This window comes from Suricata suricatta, chromosome 3, assembly GCF_006229205.1.
Source record: "Suricata suricatta isolate VVHF042 chromosome 3, meerkat_22Aug2017_6uvM2_HiC, whole genome shotgun sequence".
Classification (NCBI taxonomy): domain Eukaryota; kingdom Metazoa; phylum Chordata; class Mammalia; order Carnivora; family Herpestidae; genus Suricata; species Suricata suricatta.
This window is the reverse complement of record NC_043702.1, coordinates 109154204-109168077: the sequence shown is the minus strand read 5'-3', so window position 1 is coordinate 109168077 and position 13874 is coordinate 109154204. Positions and strand designations below refer to the sequence as shown.

The 13874-nt window shown below is 35.3% G+C and overlaps 1 protein-coding gene across 1 annotated transcript in view; it reads right to left on the bottom strand.

The window, feature by feature from the left end:
- The window catches only part of FMN2 (formin 2), a 370023-nt gene that overhangs the window by 34514 nt on the left and 321635 nt on the right, over positions 1–13874 (bottom strand).

Sequence of the window (13874 nt, the reverse complement as noted above, 5' to 3'; positions counted from 1 at the left end):
AAACTGATAACAGCATAGAGAAGAGACCTGGGCAGCTGGTCAGAGTATGGCCAGAGTTGCTGCAAAAAGGAGTGACATTCTAATAACCTTTCCCCCCCTTACCTTTTCTCCCCACCTAGGCAGAAGGCAAGCACTAGTACTGCTACACAAAGATCAAGTTTGATTTACTATGAAGTAAAAATTTCTAGGGCAACCTGATTTTGCCATATTGTATTAAGAATATGTGTACACACATATACATGTTAACACACATCTGTGTGTGTATTTAGTTCATCATACAGCTGATTTTAAACTCCTATCCTGAAAAAATATGAAAAATATCTCATTGAGATAAGCGTTAATAAAATGAGATGTGCAAGGTGAGTCTTCTCAGAAGATAAAAAGACTGAGCATTACACATGAAATTAAGATTTCACAGCCACCCTAAGAGTTACCAATGGGCTAGTCTGTTCTGTTTGTAAACCCTCCTTACAGTGGTCTCTGAGAAGCAAGATTCCCAGGGACACCAGCACTTAATTTGGGATGACAGGATTTAGATTTAGGCAGCAGTTATCTGATTAAACGTGTAACTCCTGGGAATTATATATTTCTCCCTAGTTAGCCGACTCATTGAAGAAAGTCAATTCTGAGAAATAGTCAGGCTGTGAAGTGGATGTTGTATCTGAGAATCTGGCTGCCGTGAGCAATGGCAATGACACCAGGATGCGTCCACAGGCAGTTTTGATGGTGTGAAGATTGCCCACAGAGTGGATAGCAGGGAGCAAAACAGTCTAAGACATATCAGGGACATATTTTATTAAAGCTAATAATGTATACACATACTTCCCTCCTGTGAAAAATGGTCATTCTCCTTATATGTCTAAAGACTATTTATGACCTGTATGGCAGAAATTAGGTCTCAGACCCTTGACTATCCATTTATTCTTTTCCATCATTTCTCAGTATTTCTGCCTCATAAAATTTATTACAGACCAAGCCAGTCTACTTGGGCAGACATATCTAAGTTTTGACAGTTGGTTCATCTGTTCAGCCACTTACAACATTCTGAAAGTTGTATCAAGAGGCAGCATGGTATAAAGGAAAGAATATAGGATTTAGAATAGGAAGACATAGAATATTGACTCTTGGCTCTTTGACTAGCTATATGAGCAAACCATTTCACATCATTCTGACTCAGCTTTTTCATCTATAAAATAGTGAATGTCATAAGCAATTTAATTCCACAAACATTAATTTCCAAAGCATTTGTTAAATGTTTTAACACAGGACAAACTTATTTTGTATTGCATATTATTTTACATTATATAAATTATATATTCCAAATTATTAAATATATATATTTACCAAATATTTTCTTTAAACTGTAACTAGTTGAATTGAGGTTGCTTTATTAATAAACACTTATGTGACCATGTTCCCTGCAGATATTTTTGGATTATTGGCATGTACAGAGGTTTGTGGTACTGGTAATAATTATTCTAACTATTGAATAATTTCCCCTTGGCTTTGTCCTAAATTGCCTACATATCATAAGAAGATAACAACCTTTACATTTCAGTTTTGAGCTTTCAGTTTCTTCATCTGTAAAGTGGAGGGTATGTCTGCTTTTCTAGATATCATAAAGATTAAATAAAAAGTACTTGCAAGTTATAAAATAAAATAGCAATATATGCATTAGCTTTATAAGGAGCAAGCATTTTTTACTAAAAACACTCTATGTGAAAAATTTGACGTTTGTGGGACATATTAGTATCCTACTATTGAATTAAAGTCAAGGTGAAATTGCTGAACAGAATGACTCTCCATGAGGACAACCTATGTATCCAGCCATTTCTTTGGAAGCAGCCACAGTGAAAGAACAAGTGTTACCTAAGTATGACACAGAGAGTAAAAGAATTACCTCAGGACCACAAATGCTGTCCCAACTCTATTCAACAACCCCACATCCTAGAATAAAGCATCAGCACTTTTCAAAACCAACCAACCAAATGATTGGCAAAAATTTCTACAAGTTATCAGAGTATACCAGAGAGGTATTTTTGGTTATGAAATCTTCTCAATATTAGGTGGCCTTCAGCTAATTCAAACTTAAATAACCTGAGAGATACCCATTTGGTTGATGGGTGGAAGGGATGTGTTCTATTCTTTCTGAATTATCCCCTTATTTCCTAAATCTGAATCCAGGAGGGCCTCATCCATCATACAGTAATACAGAAACACAAAAGAATGAGGGCATTTTATCTGGAAACTTCCTCACTACTTACTGGCTGTTCTGTGAAACTCTCTTGAAATGACTGTGACACTAAGAGCCAGTAGTGAAAAGAACTGTAGTTATCACACTAAGAAAATACAGCAATCATAGTAAAAAGCAACTTCAGAGGTCACCAAAAATCAAGAACCTTGTAATCAGGATTCTTAAATAGCCCTTTCTGGAAAAGATCAGCACTCTACTTTTACCACAAACATGACACAGTACAAATATCCTGCTCCACAATACAACTGAGGTAGCCACAGCATTCTGAGAAGACAGCTCCAGCAGATTTGTTTTGGAATTTCTCTGAATCCCCATATAAAAACAAAAAGAGCAACTAAGACATTAAAAATCAAAGCTAATAGGAAATTATCTGCAAAAACACTGTGTCAATGTCACCACAAACTTCAAAATGCAAACAAGTGGGAGGCACCTGGGGGGCTCAGTCTGTTACTCATCCGACTTTGGCTCAGGTCATGATCTCTCAGTTCCTGGGTTCATGGCCCACGTCAGACTCTGTGCTGACAGCTCAGAGCCTGGAGTCTGATTCAGATTCTGTGTCTCCCTCCTCTCTGCCCCTCCCTGGCTCATTCTCTCTCTCTCTCTCTCTCCCTCTCTTTCAAAAATAAACAAACATTAAACAAATTTTTTTCTTTAATCCAAACAGGTGGGACAAACCACTGACAACACAAAACCCAATTCATAACATCATCTGCCTAGGAGGAAAGTAATAGAGGGACTCCCCTAAAAACAGAAGGACTCCTGAATCACAACCACGCACTCTTGAAAAATGTTAAGATACAATCTAAGAATTGCACCTGAAATCGGAAGGGTTTTATGCACTTTAACTCATGGAAGAGCAGAGATCTACAGTAAGTTCTGAAAGTAACATAATATAACAGTCTGTAATATATGAATTCTTAGTACTAACCAAGAGAAACTCCCTCTTATGGCAAAACTCTGCATTGATAGAAAATGCTGGGAATAGATCCAAATTGTGCAGGATAAATGCAGGGACAAAGGAAAGAGAAAATGCAGATACATTAGATGGGAGATTATATAGGCAATATGAGGTCATTTTTGTTTTATTCTTTTTGCCATCATGCACAAGCCACAAAAGAGAAAACTCTAGAACAATAGAGCTATAAAAGCTATCCTGATTCATCTCTTCATCCTAAAAGTTAAGTAAAAATAATTTCATATAAAAATGAGGAGAAAAATATTGAGGTAGAAAAAAGTATGCCAGTCAAACACTAAGTATAGTCATATTGATGTGGTTTTATTATCAGAAAAACAGACTTCAAGACAATATTATTACAGCATCATTTCATAATGATAAAAACATCACATTTTCAGAAAGACATAACAATCCTAAATATGTATGCATCTAACAAAAGCTCAAAACACATGAAGGAAAACCCACAAAACAAAAAGGGAACAGAGGTAAAAGTTTCATCATAATTGTTATTTTAACATCCTTTCTCAGTAACGGATGGAACTAGAAAAATATCACTAAGGATATATAAGATGTGAATATTATCAACAAATGGACTTAATTGACTTTTATAGAACACTGCAATCAACAATTAGAATATATGAGAGCATATGAAAACATTCACCAACACAAATCAGATGCTACATCATAAGTAAGTCTCAATAAGTTTCAAAGGACTGAAATTATCCTGAATATGTTCTCTGACTGTAGAGGTTTTAAATTATGAAAAAAATAAAAATGGTATATCTAGGAAATCTTCAATCTGGAAATTAACTAAAACTACTGTAAATAACCCATGGGTCAAAAAAGTAATCACACACCACACACACACACACACACACACACACACACACACACACAATCATAAAAGAAATTAGAAAATACTTCTGACTAAAATTGAAAACATAAGATATTAACCTGTGGGAGCAGGTTAAGCAGTGCTTAGAAATTTAGAACTTTAAAATATTTATAATTAGAAAAGTACTTATAATTTAAAAAATAAAGGTATAAAATGAATACCTTTTAGATACCTTGGCATCTAACTCAAGAAGTTAACGAGGATCAAATTAAACTAGATTAAGCAGAAGAATGGAAATAATAAGAAAAAACAAAGAAATAGAAAACAAACTTTACAGAAAATTAGCAAGGCCATAGCTGGATTACTGAAAAGTTTACTAAAATTGATAAACCCCTACCAAAGTTGATAAAGAAGAAAAAGAGAAAAAACTAACTACCAGTAACATAGATGCAAGTAGGGTTTCATTATAGATCATACAGGCCTTAAAAGCATAATATGAGATATTATCAAGAATTTTATGGCAAAATCTATTAAAAATTAAAATTATTTTCAATATTTAATATTTTAATAAATAAATTATTTTTTATAAACTTGTAATAACAAACACCCCTTTCGAAATCTTTGTAGTCCAAATTGTTTCACAAGTGCATTAACAAACATTTAACGAAGAAATAATGCCAATTTAACACTAACACTTTCAGAAAACAGAGAATGAGGTCACACTTCTCAACTCATTGTATAAAGCCAGAATTACTCCGATGTTAACACTAAAAACTGAAAACATTATGACAGAAAAAAGAAAGGTTTATAGACCAATATGCTTTGTGAAAGTAAGTAGGAAATAGTTAATAAAATGTTAAAAAATTGAATGCAGTAATTTCAAAATGGATACTATGTCATGTACAAAAGGAGTTTATCCCAAAACAAACTTTTTTAAAAAACATTTAAAAAGCAATCAGTGTAACCTGTCACATGAGCAGAGTAAAGAAGAAAAGCCACATGACTTCAACATATTTGTTTCTTCAAACAATGAAGAAAAAGAACTTGAAAAAAATCAGCTAATTCATTATTACTAAAAGGAAAACTTGTCTGCAAGATATGAATAGAAGTAATCTTACACAATTAGATAAATGACATCTGTGAAAAGCCTCTAGCTGACATCATACTCAAAATTATAGATACCACATGATTCTGTTTAAATGAAGTCCACATATACACAAAATGAATCTATGTTGATAGAAATAAAAATAATGATGGTCTCTTCAGAGAGGTATGGAGTAAACAGATTGAGGCAACAGAGCAGTTTTAAATCATATTTTAATGGCAATTCCTCATTGAACTTTTTTAATTGTATAAATTCTCAATTAACAAAGAAAAATAAAAGTTAGAAAAACAAAACAAAACAAAACAAAAAGAGTAAAAGGAGAGTGGGAAAGAAGGAACTGAAAGGATATTATGATTAAGTACTATGTTTAATAGTTTCTTAAATTTTTGTTTAAATTTACTTATTTATTTGAGAGAGAGAGAGAGAGAAAAAATGAGAACAAGTGGAGAAGGGGTAGAGAGAATGAGAGACAGAATCTCAAGCAGGCTCCACACCATTAGCACAGAACCCAATGTAGGGCTCAAACTCAAAAAGTGTAAGTAAGATCATGACCTGAGCCAAGATCAAGAGTAGATGCTTAACTGACTGCATCACCCAGGTACCCCTGTTTAATAATTATTAAAAGAAAAAACAAACCAGGGATAAAATAATGGCTCTGCAGACCAGCAGTTAACATGCCAGAGGCAAGCCTATAAACAGATGAAAATTGTTGGCAAATATTTTAAGATATACTAAGTGAAATTAATAAAATGATAGAAGCTATAATAAACTCAGAAGAAGTAGAAAAACTCAGAAATTCGATGGTAGGATTTAGTAAAGAACCATGAATTTTAAAATATTTCACACATGAAGACTGAACCAAAAGTAACAAGAGTTAATAGATTAATACATCATTTGTTAATAGAAATAGAAGATAAAATGAAAGAAAATTTTAAGAACAAAGAGAAATGAAGGAAAAATAGTTACAAATATAAAAGATAAGACATTCCCATAAGTGTATTATAAAAGCTCCTACAAAAGGTAACCAAAGCAATGGAATGGAATACATATCTAAAAAATATGACTCAAGAACACTTTTTAGAAATAAAGTATTTGGAGATGCATGTTAAAAGGGCATGCCAATAATCAAGACTGAGACATATTTTAGTAAAATTATTATATTTAAAAAATAAGAAAAAAGAAAAATAATCATTTGGTCCTCATGCAAAAAAACCAAGTCCCTAACAAAGGAAAACAAAACAAAACAAAAAAAACAAAAACCTTACTATCACCAAATTCCTATGTCAGAAGATAGTAGAATAAAATATTTAAGATACTAAAGACAGAAAAGAGTAAATCAAATATTATATACCCAACCAAACTTACTTTTGTTTACAAAAAGTGTAGGAGAAATGTTTTCAGTTTGAACAAATGGAAAAAATATTGTCCTAATGACTAATTATCAAAGAATCTACTAGAATATGAGATTCAGGAAGTCAAGATAAGATGACAGAAGAGACACTGATGTAAGGACTGGCAGATAAAGTTTCTCAACGTGGAAAATAACACAGGATGTTGAATCTTACAGTTAAGAGCTCTGCCCTGACTTTGAACTGAAAGTGTTGGTGTCAACTCACAATGTACTTTAATTCTAGCTCTATCTACTAGCAGGTCTAGCCATAGTACTACTTCAGTAGCAACTATAGTAGCACACAGATCTGTGATCTCCGAAGACCATTCTAAATAATGGACCCAGTGCTGCTTGAAAAAAATAGCTCAGTCCAGACCTGAGGTAAAAATGTACAAAATGAACCTGTAATGTCCTATCAAAGAAGATAGTAAGAAAGGTCATGTCAAAATAACTCAGGGGTGAACTTAAAGATGGAACATTTTGTATGTTAGTAAGAATAATAACTGCAAAGGAATGAAATACCTAGAACTGCATTTGATTCAATGAGCACATCATAATGCTTATACTTTAAAAAATATATTTACTTGCTGTTAGAAGGTGCTAGAGAACCACCTATTATTTTGAAAACTGGAAACTAAGAAAAAAAGAACATATTTCCTATATGAACCATACCCCTGAATAGCTCTGTGTCCAAAGAGGGAATTTTTTTCTTTTATAACTGAGAAAAATGGCAAAAACATCACCATTTTACAGTTCCTTATAAATTAATGCATCTAGATATTATTGTCAAAGGCTGGTAATATCACACAAAAAAAGAAAAGACTTGGCAGAGCACACCAAAACTTGCAAAATAATTCCGCCAAAATATTCAGACCTAAAACTAACCAAGCACTTAGAGCTATTTACTAGTCTGCAAGAAATACAGGACAGGGGGTCTCGTTTACCTGCATGAGTAGGATAAAATCAGGAAAACCCGTACTTTGGAGAAACACTATATGACTGCTATGGACTGAACGCGTACAACATTTTCATATGCTAAAGACCAAATCCTCAATGTAATGGTATTTGGAGATGGCAGCTTTTGGAGATATTTAGGTTTAAATGAGGTATTGAGAATACAGCCCATATGACGAGATTCGTGCTCTTATAAGAGGAGAAGAAGCCAGAGCTAATCCCACCCCAGTCTCTTGCCATGTGAGGACATAACAAGTGACAGCTGTCTGCAAGCCAGGAAGAAGGCCGTCACCTGACACCAACCTGCTGTCACCTTAATCTTGGACATTACAGCCTCCAAAACTGTGAGAAATAAATGTTTATTGTTTAAGTCATCCAATATATGGTATTTTGTTGTTATAGATAGAACTAAGACAAGGAAAGATGATCTAGTTTCCTCAGTAAATAAATTTTAAGGGGAGAAAGTGTTGGAGGGCAAACAATTATAAAGACTTAAAAGATATTGTCTAATTATAATGGTTGAAATTTCTCTATATCCTGTTTCAAACAAACTAACAAATTAAAAACACTTATATATGAAAGGACTAGACTTTTGAAAAGAGACTATTTTGTGACATTAGGGATTCTTCTTCTCGTTATTAATTTTAGGGATAAAAGTAAACATGTTTTTAAAGGGGATCTTTTAGGGATACATACTAAAACAGGCACAGATAAAATCACATGTGTTGAGGATTTGCTTCAGAAATACTATGGGAGGGGCAAGTTGGCACAGGGGTATAGATGAAACCAAACTGGTAATTATTGGAGTTGGGTGATGGCTACATGGTCCATCATTGTGCATTCTTTACCTTTGTACATGTTTTAAGTTTTCAATAATGAAGATTTTTAAATTACAAATGCACACACAAGGCTAATACAAAAAAGTAATGGAAATAATCACCTTTTAAAATGGCATTCTAGAAATATTTTTAAAAGGCTAGAACACTAGCCTTTTATAGGTCTTTCAAGTTTTTAAGTATAAGTTATGTTCCACAGATGATCAAAACAGCTTTGATTTCCTTATTTGAAAAGGGGCCACACCACCAAATGAGAATTGTATTCTTTTAAACTCCTCATATGTTTAGGTTTTTAAAATGTTTTTAGTTATTATTCAGATAGAAACAGAGCATGAGTGGAGGAGGGGCAGAGAGAGAAGAGAGAGAGAGACAGAATATGAAGCAGGCTCCAGGCTCTGAGCTGTCAGGACAGAGACCGAGCCCGCTGTGGGGCTTGAACCCACAAACCGTGAGATCATGACCTGACTCGAAGTCAGCCACTTAACCAACAAGCCACCCAGTCACCCTCATCTGTTTTTAAGGGAGTTTGGTAACTGTGCACATAAACATGGTTTTTATTATAACCAAAAGAGGTGCTAGTAATTATCCTAAAATAGCATTTTCTTGCCACAAGTTACGATCTATATGGAGAGGCATGTTCTTTGCAAATGAAATATTTAAAAATAACATATAGTCTGTTATTGCTATCAGTTATTTCCCATCTCTGAGTAGAATTTACCCCAACTGAAGAACTATATAAGGCCTTGAATTTAAGCCCAACAATTTTCATGGCACCTATTCTGTTGAAGTCCTAGAAAACAGCACTACTGCTTTCATTTAATTCATCAGCAAACAGTAACTTTGTGCCCAATACTACAAATGGCAGAGCAAAGATACTAAAGAAAAAAGCAATCTCTATTCAATTCCTTCCTTGAAGAATACACAAGTTAAGGTATTGAACAAGCAATTCACTATGCTGTGCCTCAGGTTTATAGGCTCCCAGACATTTACTAATGCTCAGAATTCGATCACTCTTGAACAGCTGCTCTGCTATCAAATACATGCTTCGAGAAGGTTAAGCTCGTCTGTGATAATGTTTAGGAATATTTAGATATTTATTCTTTGACAACCTGAAGGCATGTCTAAAACAACACAAGAGAGGACTTTTTAGCATGTGGCTGGGTGTTTCAGAAATGATCCCAGTTGTAGAATGAAGGATGTATCCACAAAAGCAATCCGGGATGAGTAATCTAAAGATAGGTTGATTTTCAGAGTCATCAGTATTCTTACTGACTGCTGTCAGAGAGACTTTTCACTCCAATTAATGTAATAATACTGCATCATTTTTATCCACTGGCTTCTTGCTCCCATCAACCTTGCCTCGTAGGCTGTGGCATTCAAATTCTGCACCTCTTCATCTGCTTGTACTGCTCTTCAATCAATATCCAAATGGCTCCCTCTCACCGCTTTAAGATCGTTGCTCAAACTTTACTTCCTCAAATGAGATTGTACATGGGAACCAAAAAAAAAAAAAAAAGCAACACTGGGCTCCCCTAATATATCTGCTTTATCTTTCTCTATGGTACTCACTGCCATCAGAAACAGATGTTTTGTCTACTTGCTGACTGATGGTCCTCTAGATTTTATCCTGTGAGTGATTATTTTTATGTTCACTGCTTTATCCCTAGCATCTGAACAGTGTCAAGCACATAGCAGTTGTTCAGTCAATACTTGCTTAAGAATGATTCTCTGCTAAACAACTGGCCTAGACAGTTCTGGGTAAAAAAAATTCTGAGTTTTAGAAATTTAGTAGTAGACAAAAATCTATTAGTCCTTTTATAGCCTGATGTAAAAAACAAAGGCTTTGAATTGGAAGGATCATGATTTAGTTCTGGCTCCACCCAACATAGACCTTTGCTGACTTAATTTACTTCTCTAAGCTCTGTCACCTCATTTGTAATATGAGAATGGCAGTGCTTCCTCCCTAATCAGATCCTTATGAGGATGAATGAGATCGAGTAGGCAACATGCTTATGGCTTTACCAGGGGCATAGTAAGATCTATAAGTAATGGTTCTATTATCACTGGCCAAGCTTCTTCTTTAAGCCTTCCTGGTACGTTTGAGTATGAAAAGACCTGGCAGTTGTTCCTTATACAGAAAAGTCAAGGAGAACAATTCCTTTCTCTCCTATACTCTCACATAATTATGAGACAGCACAGAACCAATTTATAAATTAAGCCTAACATCATTATACCAGTCTCCTATGAGACAACAGGCCAGTGCTCAGTGGGGTGGCCACATTAACCATTCTTCCCTACTCATCTATGCAGTTTATCTCATTTGGCTTAGGAGACAGTTTGCAGTAACTCCGGCCAAGAGAATTCCTCTCACTTCATTTATGCAGAAAGAAAAACATATTATTTTACCCTGGCACCATATAAGAGATGAACAATAAGGGATTTTGTCCTTTTCTATTTCATGTGACTGTTTCATATTCCATGACATATATTTCAAGTACACGTACACGTACACACACACACACACACACACACACAGAGGCACACATCTTCCTGACACCTAGTTAACAGACATATCACAGTCCACAGCTAAGAAAAGAGGTCTGCTGGAAGTAGTAAATCCATTTAACTCAACTTCCCCTTCTTCCCACCACAAATATAGCTGTAGTTATCAGTACAGATAATACCACAACTCAGGTCTGAGTTGTTGTTCTTATGTTCTGTTCCATCTCTAAGCTCTGTGCAGACAAGAACAGGTCATTTATTAATTTCCTCTCTCTCTAATGTTAATGCCAACTAGCTTTGGGACCAAAGTCCTCCCTCCCTGGCTCAATTGCCAACGTGGCAGCTCAGGCTATTTTGAGACATCGTTATGTTTGTTCTCGTGGGTGGAAGTGAAGGGTCTGATGAGGTCGTTTCTTTTGCACACTCTATGATCAGAGCAGCCTTTTCAGCAAGTCAGCAATTTAGTCCTGGTCCTCTCTGAGTGGTCCTGGGGTGCCTTCCTCTCTTTTTCCCTCTGTAACCATCCCTTCTCTCTTCTCTCAATATCATTGTCCTTTGGAGTATAGCTAAAAGGTCACATGCTAAATGACAGTTTATACACAGAATAAGAATTGCACATTTACGACTTAATTTAGTCCATATAGGCAGAATCAAGAACATAAAGCATCTCAGTATTAAATACAAGGCCAAGAGAGCATACCAGTTTAAATGAACTGCCAAGGATCATCATCATAAATCTTCTCTTGCTTTTGCCTTTTTATTGTGCAATGTTGGATTTAGTAACATTATTCTCCAGAACAAACTAAAATCTCAAGAGAAAGATCTATTTTCGGCTCAAACCTTCCACAAGTAACTGCAGTTTTTGGAATCCAAATCGTCCTCTTCATTTCCACCTCCTTCCTCCACTCCCATAGGAACTTACATGAAGTGTAACAAATTTTATTACCCCAATAAGGAAGAATAAATCCCCTTTGTTCATCATTAAAAAGCCTTTGAGGGGTCTTCTATCCCTTCTAAAGAGCACAAAGAATACTCTCATGCCAATGATCTAGCTCCAGGCAGTGAATGGGAAGTCAGAGGAATTCAGAATGGTAAGAGAACAAACTGGTATTTCTTTTCTTTTAAAATGAAGAACTGTCGTATTTCCACCTTCTGGGTAATTGTGTTCTCAAAACAGCCAACTGCTCTTAGAAAAAAGGTAATTCAACACAATAACAAGTATAAACTCATACAAAACATGGAAGAAGAGATTAAAAATCCAAAGGACACATTTTCAGGCACTGATTGGCACTGAGAGGGTAATGTGAAGTCCCAAAGTCACTTTGATCCCAAAGATCAAGCAACTAGCAAGTCCCTAAAACTAGGAACCAGACAATAACTATAGTCAACAATGTGAAGCCAATTCTTTTTCTCTCATCTCCTGTAACTTATATACATACTCTAGATTTCTTCCTAAATTGATCTCTATTCTTAGTATGTCCTTAATTCTAGCTTTTATGAAAATCTCTTTACTAATTCACATAATCTTTTGCAACTCTAAATTTCTCTATATATCATTGCATTTTCATTTCTAAAAGTTGGGGGAGGAGGCTTAGCACCTCTCAATCTAAACTAAGTTCTTGGAGCACCGAGGTGGCTCAGTTGGTTAAGTGCCAGACTTTGGCTCAGGTCCTGATCTCACAGTGCGTGGGTTCGAGCCCCACATCAGGCTCTGTGCTGACAGCTCAGAGCCTGGAGCCTGCTTCTGATTCTGTGTCTCCCTCTCTCTCTGCCCCTCCCCCACTTGCGCGCGCGCGCACGCTCTCTCTCTCTCTCTCTCTCTCTCTCAGAAACAAAGACTAAATTCTTTACCTGCATAGTTTTTATTCTACCTATAACTATCACATCTAGGAAGGTAGCCACTTCACTGTTTCCTATTTCCAGCATTTAATATTTCTCTTATTATTATCAGCTTTTTCTCCTGATCTCGAAAGTATCCTGAGCACAGATTTTTCCATTCAAAAATATTTCTCCTAGCCATGCATACTCCTTATGAGACACCATTATTTATGTATTGTTGCTTTATAATATAATTCTGTGTCCTTGCTCATTTTGAAATCTGGTTTCTCTCAGTGGTCCCCAATAAAAACATATGCAATTTTCATCCTCATGTTATTAAATATCCATTACTATCTTGCTCACTTGAATTTGAAAATAGCAACTTGTTAACACCGCTTTTCTTTTACTCCTTATAGTGTCTTATGCAAATATAATAAGATATATAGTTTCCCTTCATGAAACTCAATTATGTGAGCTTTGGATCACCTATTTCATCACTTTACTTTGGATTAACTTTAGATTTTAGAAAGGTTGAAAAGATAATGTACAAAGTCCCCATACAGCCTTCCCCCAGCCTCTTCTAATATTAACTACTTATACAATCACAATACATTTGTCAAAGCTAAGAAATTAACACTGTTACCATAAAAGTGAGAGGAATTCTCTTGGCAGGAGTGACTGCAAAGTTTCTTCTGAGCGAAGGGAGATAAACTGCATATATGAGTAAAGTGGGACAGGTAAAGGTGGTGGGGTAACCAGGCATTGGCCTCCTGTCCCCAGGATACTGATATACTGACATCAGTTTTAATTTATATAAAGGTCCTATGTTGGTTCATACCTATTGAGGGTTAAAAAAAAGAGGAACAAGAATTGAAATCATACCAAGTTTGTGCTCTCACCACAAGGGAATTAAATTAGAAGTCAATAAAAGAATGATAACAGGGAAATCTTCAGATCATTTTTAAATAATTCATAGATTAAAGAGAATGTTTCAAGGGAGATTAGAAAATGTTTTGAACTGAAAATACAACATATCAAAATTTATGGGATGCAGTTAAAATAGAAACTAAAATGAAAATTTATAGCCCTTCAAGAGTCCAATTTCAGGTCAGGTCATGATCTCATGGTCTGAGGGTTGAAGCCCCACATCAGGCTCTGTGCTGACAGCTCAGAGCCTGGAGCCTGCTTCAGATTCTGTGTTTTCCTCTCTCTCTCTCTCTCTCTC